Here is a 17299-nt window from a genome sequence, read left to right as displayed (position 1 = left end):
ACTCACGGCACATATTTGCTCACTATTTCATCGTGGGTGATGAGAATAGCTACACCAGTTGACACCGCGGGGAGGTCAATGTCCACAATTGAGATGAAAGAGGGACCAAGATAAGCCTGAACTAAGTCATATTAAAGCCAATCAGAGCCGTTGCTTGGTATCTACGCCACCTACGTATGTGTTAATACTATAGTAAATAACATTAGAATAAAAATACAGTTGATCCGTTACAGGGTCTTTTAAACGAAAGGTTGATAATTTCAATTATTTTATAAAAATCTTTTAGCGCCCATGGTGTGGATAGTTTAAAATTATATTCCGAAGACCGAAAAGCGTGATTTTAAGGTTATTTTCTTAAGGCTTTTTATACTCGAAGCGGTAGATTTTTTAATATAATTTTATGAAGGGTTTTTAAATTCAAGGGGGTATTTTCTGAGAATTTTTTCACTGAGCCGTGGATTGTTGAACTTATATGCCCAAATTGTTTTGTAGAACTATTGACATTCAGTAGTGTTGACGGCTTATTTGGGATACCATTTGTATTTTGTGTTTGCAATATAGTCAGGCTGATTCCCAGTTTGTTGTTTTTATAAAAAATCAAATATTTATTAGGGGGAATGTATGGCATTGTTCGCCAAGGCGGATGGGCTTTTAGAACCAAAGTCGTGGATTTTGAAGAATATTTACTGATGGAGTTATTAATGCAAAAGGAGTAAATTTTTATAATTATTATCTGATAGACTTTTAAAACATTAATAAAAATTAAATATGTATTAAAAAGTTCTTTCAATAATTTTGCCCCTCACTGTAAACACACATGTGTACGCACCGGCATCCGCAGATAGTAACAATCCCTTATCAAAATCCCGTGACTGTTGATGTGCATACACATCAACACACACACACACCGCATTTTGTTATTTTCACCTTTATGAAATACCGCGCGCACACACGAGTGTGTATCATCATCCTCGGCATCACATCCGTGAGGCACTCAAAAAATTAAGCCCCTTTAATTGTAGTTAGCAACAATAGCGTATAATCTCCGTATAACAAGGACTTTTTTGTTGTTCCTTCTTGCCAACTACCAACCAATGGATGTGGCTTCTGGCGGCAGAAACATCGACAGAGAGAACAGAAAACAACAACAAAAAGAATGAAACACATTACAGTTGCATACACACCGGTAGACAGCCAGATAGTCAACCAGTCGCATAAAGAGAGAACCGCTTGGAAATAAAAGCGGGCGTGGGATTAGTAATTTTAACTACCACAAACGTAACATCATCGACATTGTCATCATCATAGACATCCGCATTGTGATTATCATCATAAGCAGGGCGCTGAGTTTTTTACCGGCATGTATTTTTTGTTCTGTTGGATTTTACAAGTGCAATTTGTTTAAGTAACCGGTATCATCATTTGTAAGAAGCATCAAATGCTAAAGAATAATATCCCCGTGGCAGGGATAAATCTTCGAGTGGGAGTGGGAGGAGAGATAGATGACAACAAAAAGTTTTATTTGTCATTGTTGTTGCCTCATTTAAAAAAGTTTAATTGCAAACTTTTTATTTTATTTTTCAAAACAAATTGTTGAAAATGATAATTGGAAAATTTGTACATGGGAAACTTTGTTTAGCATCCCTCTTGAGGTGGGTGGATTGGAGGATTATTGTGGGAAAATATTTTAATAAATGAATACTGCTAAGTCTGGTGACAGAATATATCGCTGATTTGCTGCAAGACTAGTATAAATTATTGAGATGACCTTCTGGGAGGTTTGATACCTACAGAGACCCTGAAAAAACAAATTAGAGCCAATTAGATTGACAAAGAAGACCAAGTCCCTAGAATACCGAAAAACTTGAACCAATACTGATCATTTTTGTTTGGAATATAAGCCCAAATTCTGGTTTTAACAAATGAAAACCCAAAATACCAAATCAGTAAAAGTAAATTGTTAAGTTCGGCCAGGTCGAACTTTTTATACCCACCATCATTTAAAGTAAATAGGGAGGCGTAGGGGATGATATATTCAACGGCACTGATTGGATTTAACATGGCGAAGTCCAGACCTATCTTGGTCCCTCTTTCATCTCAATTGTGGACACCTGGGGAGCTATTTTCATCACCGGTGAAATAGTGAGCCAATATGTGCCGCGTGTTCACCCATAAGAACTATAAAAAATGTGTTGAGGCGTCGGGTTAGTTGCCCACTTTCGGAAACCCCAACCTACTATGAACCAGTGAGCGGAGCTGTATAGTCGGACGGGGCCGACCATATGATACCCTACACAACTACCACGGAACTGTAACATTCTGAGGATGTATATTCCAATCCTGGGTAATATTTCTTGATATATACACCCTGTTTCCCGATTAGAGGTCAATAGCACCTCTTCCTTACACTGACATTTTTCTGTACTCTGTACAATCCTTCTTATTATTTATCCAGGAGTAAATATATACGCCATACAATACAAATTTTGTATTTTTTCACACAGAAGTCATGGTCCATTTGACCCGCTAAATATTGACCGATTTTTATAAAAACAGGCATGCTTATTCTTTGGTTTTTGGTCCATTTCATCCCATAAATATTAACCGATCTTTTCCAAAAACACTAGGGGTCTTCATTGGCCAGAACCCATCCTACATGCAAAATTTCGTGAAGATTGGTCCATAACTGTGACCTGTATCGTGTTTACAAATTATAATGGACGGACGGACACACATGTCTAGATCGGAGGGTCTAGTACCAATATTTCGCGGAGTTACAAACTTTTGGGGCTGCACAAAGCTAAAAAAAGAAAACCAAACCCCCCTCATGTTGACGACCACCGCAAACGTATAAAGGACCACGATCTGCGAATTTGCACTTGGAATGTGTGCACGTCGCTTTGGCGGATGTACTCAAGAAGTACAAGGCCGATATTATTGCCTAACAGGAAATACAATGGAAATGGACTGTCGTAAATAAATCAGATGATTACGCCCTGTATTATAGCTGCCATGGAACGAGACATGCATTTTACTGCGGATTTATGGTTAACAGGAGAATAAAGGACCTCGTCTCCAGATTCACTCCAGTAGATGAGCGAATTGCTATAATCCGTATAAAAGCGAAGTTTTTCTACATCAGTCTAATTTGCGCCCATGCTCAGACCGAAGATAAAGATGAACAGACCAAAGACTTATTTTACGAGCGCCTAGAAACAGCATATGATCGTTGCCCTGGTCATGACATTAAAATTCTGCTAGGAGATTTTAATGCAAAAATCGAAAGGGAAAACATCTTTGGTCCCACGTCGGAAAATTCAGCCTCCATGAAGAACATCAGACAACGGCATGAGATTGATTGACTTCGCTGCAGCAAAAAACATGGCAGTTATCAGCACCAGATTCAAGCATCTCGATATACACGAGGCCACTTGAAATCCAAGTAGCCCGATCGAACAACGAGAAATCAAATCGATCATGTTGTGATAGACGGAAGGCATTAATCCAGTGTTTTAGACGTCCGATCGATGCGGGGAGCGAATACTGATTTGGACCATTACCGTGTGGCAGCCAAGGTACGCACCCGTCTTAATGTAGCAGCAAAGGTGCGATCAAATGTTATGCGGAAATTTGATGTCGAAAAGCTGCAAAGACAACAGATAGCAGAAGCATACTCGGCTCAACTTACGCACCAGCTTGACGAAAGCACCCCATGTTCCGATAATAATATAGAAGCATAGTGGCATAGAAGCATATATATAGAAGGAACTGCAGCAAAAGCAACAATTGGGTATCAAAGACCACCATCAAGAAATCTGTGGCACGATCAGGAGTGTCGTAATACTACTGATATGAAAAATGCAGCGTATAGGGCAACCCTGTGAACAGTAGCAATACGTAATGCGATGGAGAAGTATCGGGAGGAAAGGACAGAGGAAAAATGTATGTTCAGAAAAAAAGAAGTAAGAACAAGAAAAACGTGAGCGTGAGCAATTCGAGATGTACAGGAATCAAAATGAAGTCCGAAAATTCGACCAACGGGTAAAACACCAAACCGAAGGCTTTGGTGCAGGCACATCCTCCTGTAGAGATGAAGAAGGAAACCTGATGACAGATACAGACAGCGTGCTGAGGATATGGAAGGAGCATTTTGAAAAACTTCTGGTATCAAATAGTAGCCGTGAAGAGGATAGCCCAGAACCAATAAGAGACGACGGTATAGAGTGTATACCACTTAGCCAAGATGAAGTAAGAATAGCAATCAATCGGCTGAAGAATAATAAAGCAGCAGGTGCCGATGGGTTTCGAGCCGAACTATTCAAGACTTGTGGTCAGATGCTGGTACGGAGCATGCAGCAGCTGAGTAGTACAATTTGGCTAGAAGAATGCATGCCCTATGATTGGAACCTCATCAACCTGTGTCCCGTGCTCAAAAAAGGAGACAAGATGATACGTGCCAACTATAGAGGAATAAGTCTCCTTCCCACCGCATATAAAGTGCTATCCAGCGTACTGTATGAACGACTGAATCCAATGGTCAATGACATTATTGAACCATACCAATACGGCTTCACACCTAGCAAATCCACCATTGACCAGATTTTCACTCTGCACCAAATCCTAAAAAACCCACGAAAAACACATCGACACATTCCACCAATACGTCGACTATAAAGCCGCATTCGGCGGCCCTATCCGTTCAGAGGTATATAAAGCCATGTCTGCGTTTGGCATTCTTGCAAAATTAATCTGGCTATGCAGCACAAGATCAGCAGTTAAAGTCGGAAAGGACCTCTCGAACGAGAATTCAGAAAAGGTGAAAATTTGTCGTGTGACCTTTTTAACATCCTGCTGGAAAAGGTCATACGAGAGGCAAAAGTGAACAGAAATGGCACGCTGTATGGGTCGAACACTGACAGCGGTAACAGCCACAAATTGAGGAGTCTGCCAAAGTGGATCTGGCAGTAAACGGCGAGAAGACCAAGCTGATGGCATTAACGCGCAAGACGTCCAGTAGACTCGGACCAACTGTGGAACTTGAGAACTACAGCTTCGAGGTAGTCAAAGATTTTATATACCTTGGTACTGCCAAAAACAAAACGAATGACATCAGTTTTGGAATTCGGAGAAGTATAGTGATGGCCAACAGATGCTACTATGGTCTGAGCAAACAGCTTAAAAGCAAGGCCACCTCCCACCAGAACAAACTCACACTCTATAAGACGCTGACACTACCCGTGCTGTTATATGGATCTGAAGCATGGGTACTTGCGCAAGCAGATTAGGCAGCTATTGGAGTGTTTGAGAGAAAAATTCTCCGAAAGATCTATGGGCCGATCTGCGTTGACGGTGAATATCGCCATCGAATGAACCACTAGCTATACCAGCTATTCTCGGACATCGACATTGTTAGACGTATTCTCATGTTGTGAGAATGGATGAAGATGCTCCAGCCCAGAAGGCATATAAAAACGTACCAGCTGATGGTTCACGCAGAAAAGGAAGGCCAAGGAACGATCAAGTGGAAGATAACATTGCCGAATATGGTCTTTCGAATAAGAAAAATTGCGCAAAAGACCGACGCGCCGCATATCTTTTTTAAGCTCGGCTTATGGAACGAAAGTTCTGTCACAAGCCAGCTATGTAAGTAAGTAAAATGCGCCACATGTTCCATTGCCGTTCTTATAAGGAATATTCATATTTGGTACAAATCCAATTACATTTCATCAAAATTGTCAGAGAATGTAATTAAGAAACAAAAATTTAAATCCCAAAAAAAATGTGTTTCTCAAATCATAGAATATTCATCTAATTCATCCTTTTTAGATTTGGCGCGTGGAGCGGATAGGTAGAACCTTCAGTCAGTCATTCAGTTTGGCAAATGACTTTAATTCATTTGCAAAGCAGAAAAAATCACAGGTTGTTGCGGATTTCACAGTTCAGCATCAGTGAATTCGACATTTTGGTTGTTGTTGTTACTTCTTGGTGGTGTTGTTGTTATTCCGTGTTGTTATGACAACAAAAATTAATTGGAACTAATAGAAATTTGAGTGTCTGATTTATGTTAGAGTGTGTGTTTGTATGTACGTGTATATTTGATATACCTGTCTTAGCACAGTTATGAATATACGACACAAGGTGCGTTGTTGCCTACAAAGAAGTAACAAATTTTTGTTCAAAAAAATTTTTTTTGACACAAAAGATGAATTGAGGCCTCTATATTGGTGGTGATACTGCCGCATACGGTCGACCAACCGGCAAACATACTTTTGAGGGTGTTGCTAAGGAATAGTCGTCAGTAGCATTTTTTCGGGAGATTCTACTTCTTTCTCGTTCCATTTGAATTTTTCTTTTCATTTGACTGAACCCCCACACACACAGAGAGCTTCAAAGGATTTCTTTTTCATCTTCTCACCCCAAACCTCACCTGTTTTCATAGCTCCATTGTTATTATTAAATTTGTAGATTTTTTGTGATGGTATGGGCAGAGGTTGGTTTTCAGTGGAAAATCGTGGTATATTAAAGAAATTTCTTAAATGTGATATGTTCAGAAACCAAATGATATGGAATACGAAAAACATCAAAGAAATTGCGTCATTGAAATGTCAAATGAAAAACAGCAATCGAACGACTGCAAGGTGTATAAAGAAGCTCACATATATCCCGGAAAACCAAGCTTAATATATTGCAGTGAATCATGGGTTATGTCTTATAACATCACGCATCTCAGGTTAATATGCAACAGAATATTCCGGCTCAACACTATAAGTAATATCGAGCTGTGGAACCCGTCACCCGCCAGACACAAATGCAAATGAAAGGTAGGTAATCGATATGGAATGGCTACACCTTAAGAAAAAGGTCCAAAGCATAATCGGAATGGCCCTTGAATGGATCCCCACAAGGATCTCGATCTCGAGGTCGACCAAGAAACACTTATGGTACTAAGAGCAAGTAGTAAAAACTACTCTAAGTTCGTCGATCGGGACATTTCTATGGGGACTATATTATTGATGTATGTAATAACGAATACCGAAAATGTGGGTACCTTAAATCAAATTGCCAAATAATGGACCTATATATATATATATATATATATTAGCACATCGGTGGGAAAATGCATCTAAAATCGTCAAAATACCAAAAATGGGATGGTACCGTTCTATTGGATCTATACCAAACCTTAAACTGACATTGATAATTTTTGGCACGCTATAAGAATTTGAAAAATCAAATTAGAACGAATTCGGTTGAAAAACATGTCAAACCTGGAAATGTGAGCCAATATTGCTAACTTTTCGCAGGCAGATGTGATAGGCAACGTGAATCAAAATACTAAATTAAAAACCAATAAGGAAAGTAGTAAAGTCGGACTGGGCCGACTATATGATACCCTTCACCACTTTGGGTATATTCTACATACATATGTAACCTAACAGACGACGCGTTTTTGTTATATATTTATATTTGAACCAATTTCAGGGAAACTTACCAGAGACAAATTTATATTACATCAGTACGTTGTGTCAATCGGCCTAACTATGGATCTTTTCACGAAGCTTAGCAACATCATTTCAGACTTAATTCAGTACCCTATACCAAAATTCGTGCAAATCGAAAGATATATAGGTTCTTTGGTGCACCAATTACCATAAAGCGGATGAAAATATATATGGGAGCTATATATAAATCTGAACCGATTTTCATGAAACTTGGCAGACATTATTCTCAATGTTATTCATTACTCTGTGCCTTTAGTGGACTATTTACCTAAAATCGGGCGAAATTATATATGGGAGCTATATCTAAATCTGAACCGATTTTCACGAAACTTTGCACACAATATTCTAGACTTAATTTAGTACGCTGTGCCCGATTTCGTGCAAATCGAAAAATATATAGGGACTTTGGTACACAATTTACCTTAAATCGGAAGATATATATGGGAGCTATATCTAAATCTGAACCGATTTTCACGAAACCTTACACACATCATTGTAGACTTAATTTAGTACGCTGTGCCAAATTTCGTGCAAATCGAAAGATATATAGGGACTTTGGTACACAATTTACCATAAATCGGACGAAGATATATATGGGAGCTATATCTAAATCTGAACCGATTTTCACGAAACTTAACACACATCATTCTAGACCTAATTCATTACGCGGTGCCAAATTTCGTGCAAATCGAAAGATATATAGGGACTTTGGTGCACCATTTACATTAAATCGGACGAAAATATATATGGGAGCTATATCTAAATCTGAACCGATTTTTCCCAATTTCAATAGGGTTCGTCCTTGGGCCAAATAAGTGACCTATGCCAAATTTCATCCAAATCGGATCATAAATGCGACCTGTACATTGTCCACAAAAATAAATGGACGGACGGACAGACGGACATGCGTAAATCGACTCAGAAAGTGATTCTATGCATATTCTCGAAAGGAACCATGTGTCTGTCTCGTTTCCTTTTGCCTGTTACAAACATATGCACAAAGACACAATAAACTGTACCACAGTGTGGTGAAGGGTATAACAAATCAATGTTAAAAACAAATCAAAACCAGTGATCGGAGTAGTATAGTCGAACGGGGTCGACCATATCAGGACTACACCACGTCAACTGAAGTCTAAGATTCTACAGATCTATATTCCAGCAATATTTTGCGATATTTGCATTCTCTAGACCGATTATAGGTCTAGAGCTCCAACTTCTTAACCTGGCATATTTTCCAAATTCTGTTTTCCCGAGGTGAATATTTACACAATCAAATAAAAATTTGGTCACTTTGCGTTTTAGTTGATTTGATCCCCGAAATATTGACCGATCATCATCTAAACAGCCATTCTAAGTACTTGCTCTGACATCTTCACCATGTAAAATGCGCGATGCTCTGTATATAACAAAGGCCTCTAGAGCGACTCGAAAATAAAGTTTTCGATTAATTGCACCCCATAAATATCATCTCAACATCACCGAAAATTATAAATGTCGTCCTTGATCAAAACCAGAACTTCATGTAAAATTTCAAAGCGATCAGCACGAAATTGCAATGTGGTATTTAGCTTCTGAGAATACGAAATGCCTATTTACAATCACTTTGATTGGAAAAAAAATTCTGACTTAGATGACCTCGCACAAAGCAAGTGTGAACCTGCGATACTGTGAACTTTAGCATGGTGTCTCCCAAGGCATCTGTGGTTCATTTACATGGATAGGCGGGTGTTATCGCCGGAATCATCCATGTCATCACCACATGGATAAGTTTTTCACACCACGCAGGCACGTAAGGAGAGATCTACACAATCTAAAGCGATATAAATCCCACGGTATAAGAGAGAACCTCTAAATCAACAGACCTATCGATCCGGAATGCCCATATTGCAGCCAACTCGAATGGAAAATTCAATTAAAACCTAGAAAAATCGCTACCTTTATATGGACACTACGCCAAAACAAAGACCTATTTCAATAATTTTTTTCATAGCTGTTGTCCCACCCTTCAAGAACCCGGTAAGTGAATTTACTGCCCTTCCGTTTGGAAAATGCAGTAAAACCTTAAAAATACCACACAGTGAGTGGAATCTTTATATGGTTTATATCCAAACTGGGTCAATGTTCTATCTTAAATATTGTGACCTCTATCGTGATATTAACACATGGGCATAGCTATTTGGCCTACAACGAATATTTTGAGGTGTTCCAAACTGAGGGGTACCGTTAAATGGGAAAACATTTTTGAGGGTCGTTATAAAACTGTACAACAAGATTTTGTGAGGTAGGAAATTTCAAATCGGAATGAAAGTCTTGGGTAGTATATTCGTTTTGAGTTATGGCGTGAAGAATTTTTTACTGGTAACTCTTAAGTGCCGAGATGCTGTCTTCTACTTGATCTTTCCTTCGGATTCGTGACCTTCCCCTTCGATGAACCATCACTTGGCTCGCTTTTATATGCCTTTTGAGTGGAGGAATCCTCATCCATTCTCACAACATGGCCTAGCCAACGTAGTCGCTGAAGCTCGATCCGCCTAACTATGTCGATGTCCGAGAATAGATGGTATAGTTCATGGTTCATTCGACGACGATATTCACCGTGGACGGTGAATATCGTACTATGGGTACTATGCTTGCGTAGCATGGGTACTATGCTTGCGCAAGTACCCATGCTTCAGATCCGTATAACAGCACGGGTAGTATCAGCGTCTTGTAGAGTGTGAGTTTGGTCTAGCGAGAGGTGGCCTTGCTTTTGAGTTGCTTACTCAGACCATAGTAGCATCTGGTGACCAACACTATTCTCGCCCGCATTTCAAAGCTGATGTTATTAGTTTTGTTTATGGAGGTACCAAGGTATATAAAATCTTTGACTACCTCGAAGCTGTAGTTTTCAAGTTTCTCCGTTGGTGCGAGCCTACTGGACGTCTTGCGCGTTAATATCAGATTGGTATTCTCGCCTTTTACCAGAAGCTTTGCAAAATGCTCCTTCCAAATTCTCAACACGCTGTCTGTATCTGTCACCTGGTTTCCATCTTCATCTCTATGATGGAGGATGTGCCTGCGCCAAAGCTTTCGGTTTGGTGTTTTACTCGTTGGTAAAATTTCCGGACTTCATTCTAACTCCTGTACATTTCGATTTGTTTTTTTTTTTTCCTTCTTCTTTCTCTCTCCTTTTCTTCCGATAATTCTCCTTCGCATTTCGTGTTGCTACTGATCGTACCACGGGTTTCTTGATGGTGGTTTTGGGAAGTGAAGTCAATCAATATCATGCCGTTGTCGGATGTTTCTTCATGGAGGCTGAATTTTCCGACGTTGGGGGGTTTGGTTTTCTTTTTCGTAGTAGGGGGGTTTTTCCGAGTGTGGGCAACTAACCCGACGCCTCAACCCATTTTTTATAGTAAACTCGCGGCACATATAAGCTCACTATTTCAACGGACGATGAAAGCAGCTACCCCAAGTGACAACGCCTGGAGGTCAGTGCTCACAATTGAAATGAAAGCGGTACCAAGATAACCCTGGGATTTGCCATGTTAAAGCCAATCAGAACCATTGTTTGGTATCTATCATCCCCTACAGCACCCAGAAATCGATATTGCTCTTCAAAATTAGTCATAAAAGGTCATTCCGACTGCTTATCATATAAATAAAAACTATTTGTTTAAAGCCACTTCTAAGTTAATTTAATAAAATTTACAAAATATTCTCTTGAAAAAAAATTAAATTTCAACCCACAACTAAATAAACTGAAATTAAATTTTCACAACAGAAAAAATAGAACACAAACAAAAGAAACTCAATGAAATTTATTCGCAAAACAAAAAACTCTGTCTACGCTTTATTCGCCCTATTTTATTGAAATCTTCTGCGTTTTTCCTCTCAACAATAAAATAAAATACAAATTTTTATTTATTTATTCGTTAGAATTTTACAATAAACGCAAAGAGGAATTCATTCAGGATAAATGAATATTTGTTGTAATGGAAGAAGAAATGAATACAAAGAATAAAATTATGGCGAACAAAGAGAAACAAGAATTCTACTAACAAGTGTGTGTGTGGGTTGGGATGGATGCTGAAATGATGAAATAAAAAAAATATTCATTTATTTATTCAACAATTTTATAAAAATGCGTGGAAAATAATAATATTAAAATGTATACAGGAGATATATGAATACACAGAGAGACATCCACACACACACTCTTATATCTATAAGAAGTGTGTATAGCGTATATGTGTACAGATTACATTCATCGCCATCATCCCGGCATTATGGTTGGCTGAAGTCCCAACAACGCTGTCAGGAAATTATGAGTGTATGCATGGGTGTTTGTGTGTGTGAGTTCAGTGTACACCCACTTTCGAACGAAGGTAGGCAAAATTACACTGGGAAACAACAACGAGTTTCGATAAACTCGAACTATAAGGAGATTTTTGCGATTTCTTGAAAGCAAAATTTTTGAAAAATGCACCCCTATGGATAGTGTTTGGAAAAATAATATTAGAAATCAACGTCTATGGAAGGTCCTTAAAAAATAATTTTAAAAATCCACGTCTATGGAGGGTCCTTAAAAAATAATTTTAAAAAATCCATGTCTATGGATATTTTGTTAGATGGCGCCCAACATGGAAAATGTTGTGTAAAAACGTTATTTCATAAACTATAGACAACAAAGAAGTAAGATAATGGCGGAAAAAAAATCTATTCAAACTAATATTTGCCAGATATATGGAATGATTAACAAATGGCGCCCAACGCGAAAGAAATAAAAGTCATATAAAATAGGTATTGAAAAACATATAGCAATTAAAAATTAACTTGTAATTTAACATAGAAACATGTGCCTTGTCCCGTGTAATATTTGTCTAAAACAATAAACAAACAATCAAATGGCGCCCAACATGGGTAATTTTGTTCAGAAAAAAGGACAAATCCATGGCGGCCAATATAGGTCAATGCGAACAAACAAAAATATTTTCAACCTAGTGTTTATCGGATTTATTGAATGATTAACAAATGGCACCCAACGTGAGCATTTTATAGGGAACAAACATAATTTCAAATAATATAGATAACGAAACGGCAAGACAGGACAGTCTGAGCCAATGCGAACAAAAAAATATTTCCAAACTAATGTTCAGCGAATTTATGGTATTATTAAAAATGGCGCCCAACATGAAATAAAATAAATGTCACATATACAAATTTTATTAAAATAAAAAATGTGAAATATATTAAATGTCATAAAAAACAGAATATTTAAAAAATATGGGAATAATAAAATGAACTTGTAATTGCGCCCAGTATGGAACATTGCTATTTTTATAGATGGCGCCCAACGTAGATTATTTTGTACTGAAAAACAAAATAAACTTCATATACTTACTTACTTAGATGGTTTGTGGCAGAACTTTCAATCCAAAATCCGAGGTTAAAAAAGATTTCCAGGCGCGTCGGTCTTTTGCGCAGTTTTTCCAATTTGAAAGACCATGTTCGGCAATTTTGTCTTCTACTTTCTTTCCATCTAATTCGTGGACTTCGCCTTCTGCGTGAGCCATCAGCTGGTTCGATTTTATATGCATTTTGAGCTGATTCATATAACAACACGGTAGTATCAGCGTCTTGTAGAGTGTGAGTTACTTAGACCATAATAGCATCTGTTGGCCATCACTATCATTCTCCGATTTTCAAAACTAATGTCATTAATTTTATTTATGGAGGCACCATAGTTTATAAATTAGTTCAGTACCTCGAAGTTGTAGTTCTCAAGTTCCACAGTTGGTCCGAGTCTACAGGACATCTTGCGCGCGTTAATACTATCAGCTTGGTCCTCTCGCCGTTTACTGCCAAACCCACATTGGCAGACTCCTTTCCAATTTGTTCAAAGGTGACTCTTACCGCTCTCAATTTTCGACCCATTATGTCGATGTCATCGGCGTAGACGAGTAACATATGCTGTTTGATGTGTAATTTCTGTTCACCTTTGATATTTCCCAGCAGGATGTTAAAATGCGGTTTTATAGTCGACGAATAGGTGGAATGTGTCGATTTGGTGCAGAGTGAAAATCTGGTCAATGGTTGATTGCCCAGGTATGAAGCTCCATTGGTATGGTTCAATAATGTCATTGACCTCTGGTTTTAGTCGTTTCAAAATGCTCCATCTAGATACTCAACACGCTGTCTGTATTTGTCAAAAGGGTTTCCTTCTTTATCTCTGCAGAAAAGCCTTCGGTTTGGTGTTTTACTCGGTGGTAAAATTTCCGGACTTCGTTCTGACTACTGTACATCTCGATTTGCTCCCGCGTAAGTTTTTATTGTTCTTTCTGTAAATACGTTTCTCCTCTCTCCTTTTCTCCCGATAATTCTCCATCACATTCATTGTCACTGTGCTTCTATATTATTATCGGGACAAGGAGTGCTTTCGTCAAGCAGGTGGGTAAGTTGAGCGGAGTAGGCTTCTGCTGGCTGTTGTGTTTACAGTTTTTCGGCGTCGAGCATCTGTGAATCGATATTCGCTCCTCGGATCGTTTGAGCCTCTAACACACTAGATGTATGTCCTCCGTCTATCACAACATGATCAATTTGATTTCTCGTTGTTTGATCGGGATGCTGCTAACTATCACGTTTTTTGCTACCGCGAAGTCAATCAACCTCATGCCGTTGTCAGATGTTTCTTCATGGAGGCTGAAGTTTCCGACGGTGAGGCCAAAAATATATTCGCTTCCAAATTTTTGGATTAAAATATCCTAGCAGAATTTTAATGTCATGACCAGGGCAGCGATCATATGATGTTTTTAGGCGCTCGTAAAATGCTCATCTTTGTCTTCGGCCGGTCTGCTCATCTTTGTCTGCTCATCTTTGTCTTCGGCCGGAACATGGGTACAAATGAGACTCATGTAGAAGAACTTCACTTTTATACGGATAGCAATTCGCTCATCTACTGAAGTTAATCGGAAGACGAGGCCTATTATTCTCCTGTTAACCACAAATCAAGAAATCTATTCAAACTAGTGTTTTTTTTGGATTTAAGGAATCGTTTAACAAATGGCGCCCAACGTGAAATGTAATAGCAGCCAAATTCATTTTTCATGTCGTGCGTAAACGTGCTTCGCATTTCCTGTAAGGCAATATTATTGGCTTTGTACTTCTAGAGTACATCCGCCAAAGCGGGGGTCGTTTGGATTTCTCTGCTTTTTCATAGTAGAGGGGGTTCTTCGAGTGTGGGCAACAAACCCGACGCCTCAATCCTTTTTTATAGTTCTTATGGGTGAACTCGCGGCACATATCACCTCACTATTTCAATGGGTAATGACAATTGCTACCCCAGATGACACCGCGGGATGGTCAGTGTTCACAATTGAGATGAAAGAGGGACAAGATAAGCCAAGGATTCGCCATGTTAAAGCCAATCAGTACCGTTGCTTAATATCTATCATCCCCTACGCCACCCAATACTATAGATAACAAAACGACAAACAGTGGCGATCAATGTCGGTCAATTCGAACAAAAAATCTTTTCAAACTAGTGTCTATCGGATATATGGAATCGATTAACAAATGGCGCCCAACGTGAAATATAATAGTTGTCACATATAAAAATTAATTTAAAAATTCATTCATGCATATAAAAATTATATTAAAAAAAGAAAACAATAAAAATTAACTTACAAATCCGCCCAGTATGTTACATTATAATTTAGTTAGATGGCGCCCAACATAGGACATTTTGTAAAGAAAAAAATAAATTTCTAATAAATATAGATACCAAAGCGGCAAGATAATGGCAACATGCGAACAAAAGATAGAATTTTCGAAGTAGTGTTTATCGGATTTATGGAAATGGCGCCCAACGTGAAATATAAAAAAATGACATAAAATAAACAATCAACTTGTAATTTAACATCGCAAAATGTGTGTAGCCCTGTGTAATAATTTTTCAAAAACAATAAACACACATATACAACGACAACAAAACTGTGTGTGTGTATATGTATGTGTACATGCGTGCACTACCATTGTTATTTACAAGGGATGAAGTGGATGGAAAAACAAAACAAAAAAAGCGAAATGATAGAATAAGAATCACTTGTCACACAACTGAAAATCGGAATGAAAAAGAAGAGAATACAAAATAAAAATATACAGAAGGCGAGCAACACAGCAGAAAAAATAATAACGAATACAATAAATCCCAACAATCCCACCAAAAAAATAATTTTGCAGTCATCCATCCAAACATCTATCCAGCAAAGTCAAACAAGCAGCCATCCAGCCAGCTAGGCAGGCTGGCTGACAGTCATCCATTGAATGAGTGTGCGAGTGAGAGTGGTGGTTGGTGTTCGAGGTTAGCGATTTTGTGTTGGTGTTGCTGTTGTTGTTGTAGCAGTAGCATCTCTATTATCCCGTTTCACTTTTTCGTGGGGGAGGTGCTTGTTGAACAGCAACATCCTTGGTGATTGGTTGGTTGCCTAGTTGCCGGTCTATTGTTACATGGCGATGGAAATAATGAGAGTGTTGTGGATGTGTAAGTGTGTGCGTGCGAGAGGATAATAATAATACTGCTGCAACAGCTATTGCTGCTTCTGATTGGAATGGTGGTGTTTTTGTTAGTGTTGGGGTGGGTGTTGGTTACAAGTGTTTCCGCTTTTGGGGGGGGTTCTTTCTTTTTGTTGTTATAGGAAATAATAAAAATGCGTAAAACAGCTACTTTCACCTAAGCGTAATTTTCGATGATGATGATAGCAACAAAAGGAGAATTTTATTTTGTAATTTTTGTTGTTGTTAGGCTATCCAATTTCAGTGCTAAGGAAACTTTGGCGAAGTTTTTTTCTTTCGATTTTTGCCAAGGAAAATAAATCTTCTTCACTAACCAAGTTGGGTTGTGTGAGTGTGGTGGGGTAGGCTGAGGGGGGAAGAGAAGTTGTTGAATGTTGTTGTTGTTGGTTGTGATGCTGTTGCCTGCGTTTTGGTGGTAGCAACGAAATCACGCAGCAGCACCACCACCATCATCGGCATATTCGCCTTTCGAATCATCACTGTTGCTCACGTTAACGCCATTATTATTTTTATTATTATCGTCATCGTTATTCATCAATCCAGTGAGCCAGCCAACCAACCACCCCGTCATCTATCCATCCATCCAACCGTCATCCTTGTCGCCAGTTTTACTCTCTCTCCCATTGTCCTATTAGTTGAGGCATTTTGCCGGGATAAAGTTCAAATTGGTGTTCAGTTGTAATTCGACCATTCGCTGCAGACGTGCGTTGAACAGTTTACGCGCTGATGTTGCCCGGGTAACATAAGCGAGCACCGAGCTTTTCTAGCCAGTAACCAAGAAGAAGCTAAAGAAGAGCAAAACCATTCTGCCTGCCTGACAAGTGTTTTTGCCAAAGAACCTTCCGGCCCTGTTCACTTTCACTTTTTCCCAAATCAGTGTTGCTTGGTCATTGCTACGTGACGACAGCATCCAAGAGCATCTAACATTTAGAGTAAACCTTCGCCTGTTTATTTGTTGTTATTGTTGTGTGTGTATGGTGTCCTTGATTTCTTCACCATGGTGGATTCATGGAAACCTTAGTCGTTCAACGGCCGTTGTCCAGATAAAATAATAATAATAATCGTTTGGAAAATTTTTTCGTTTGGATTTTAAATAAGTTTTGTGTTGTTGTAACGATTCGGTGTTCTGAAAAAAACGAGAAGAAGAAGAAAAAATTTTGGATTATTTAAAAAATCAATCAGAAGATGGGTGTACCTCACACACCTGATCCAAAACTCCGTTAATTCTTGTATCCATAGTT

This window comes from Musca vetustissima, unplaced genomic scaffold (genome assembly GCF_032173495.1).
Source record: "Musca vetustissima isolate MV318-11 ecotype Yass unplaced genomic scaffold, APGP_CSIRO_Mvet_v1 utg6528, whole genome shotgun sequence".
NCBI classification, from domain to species: Eukaryota; Metazoa; Arthropoda; class Insecta; order Diptera; family Muscidae; genus Musca; species Musca vetustissima.
Note: the sequence above shows the minus strand (reverse complement) of the source record.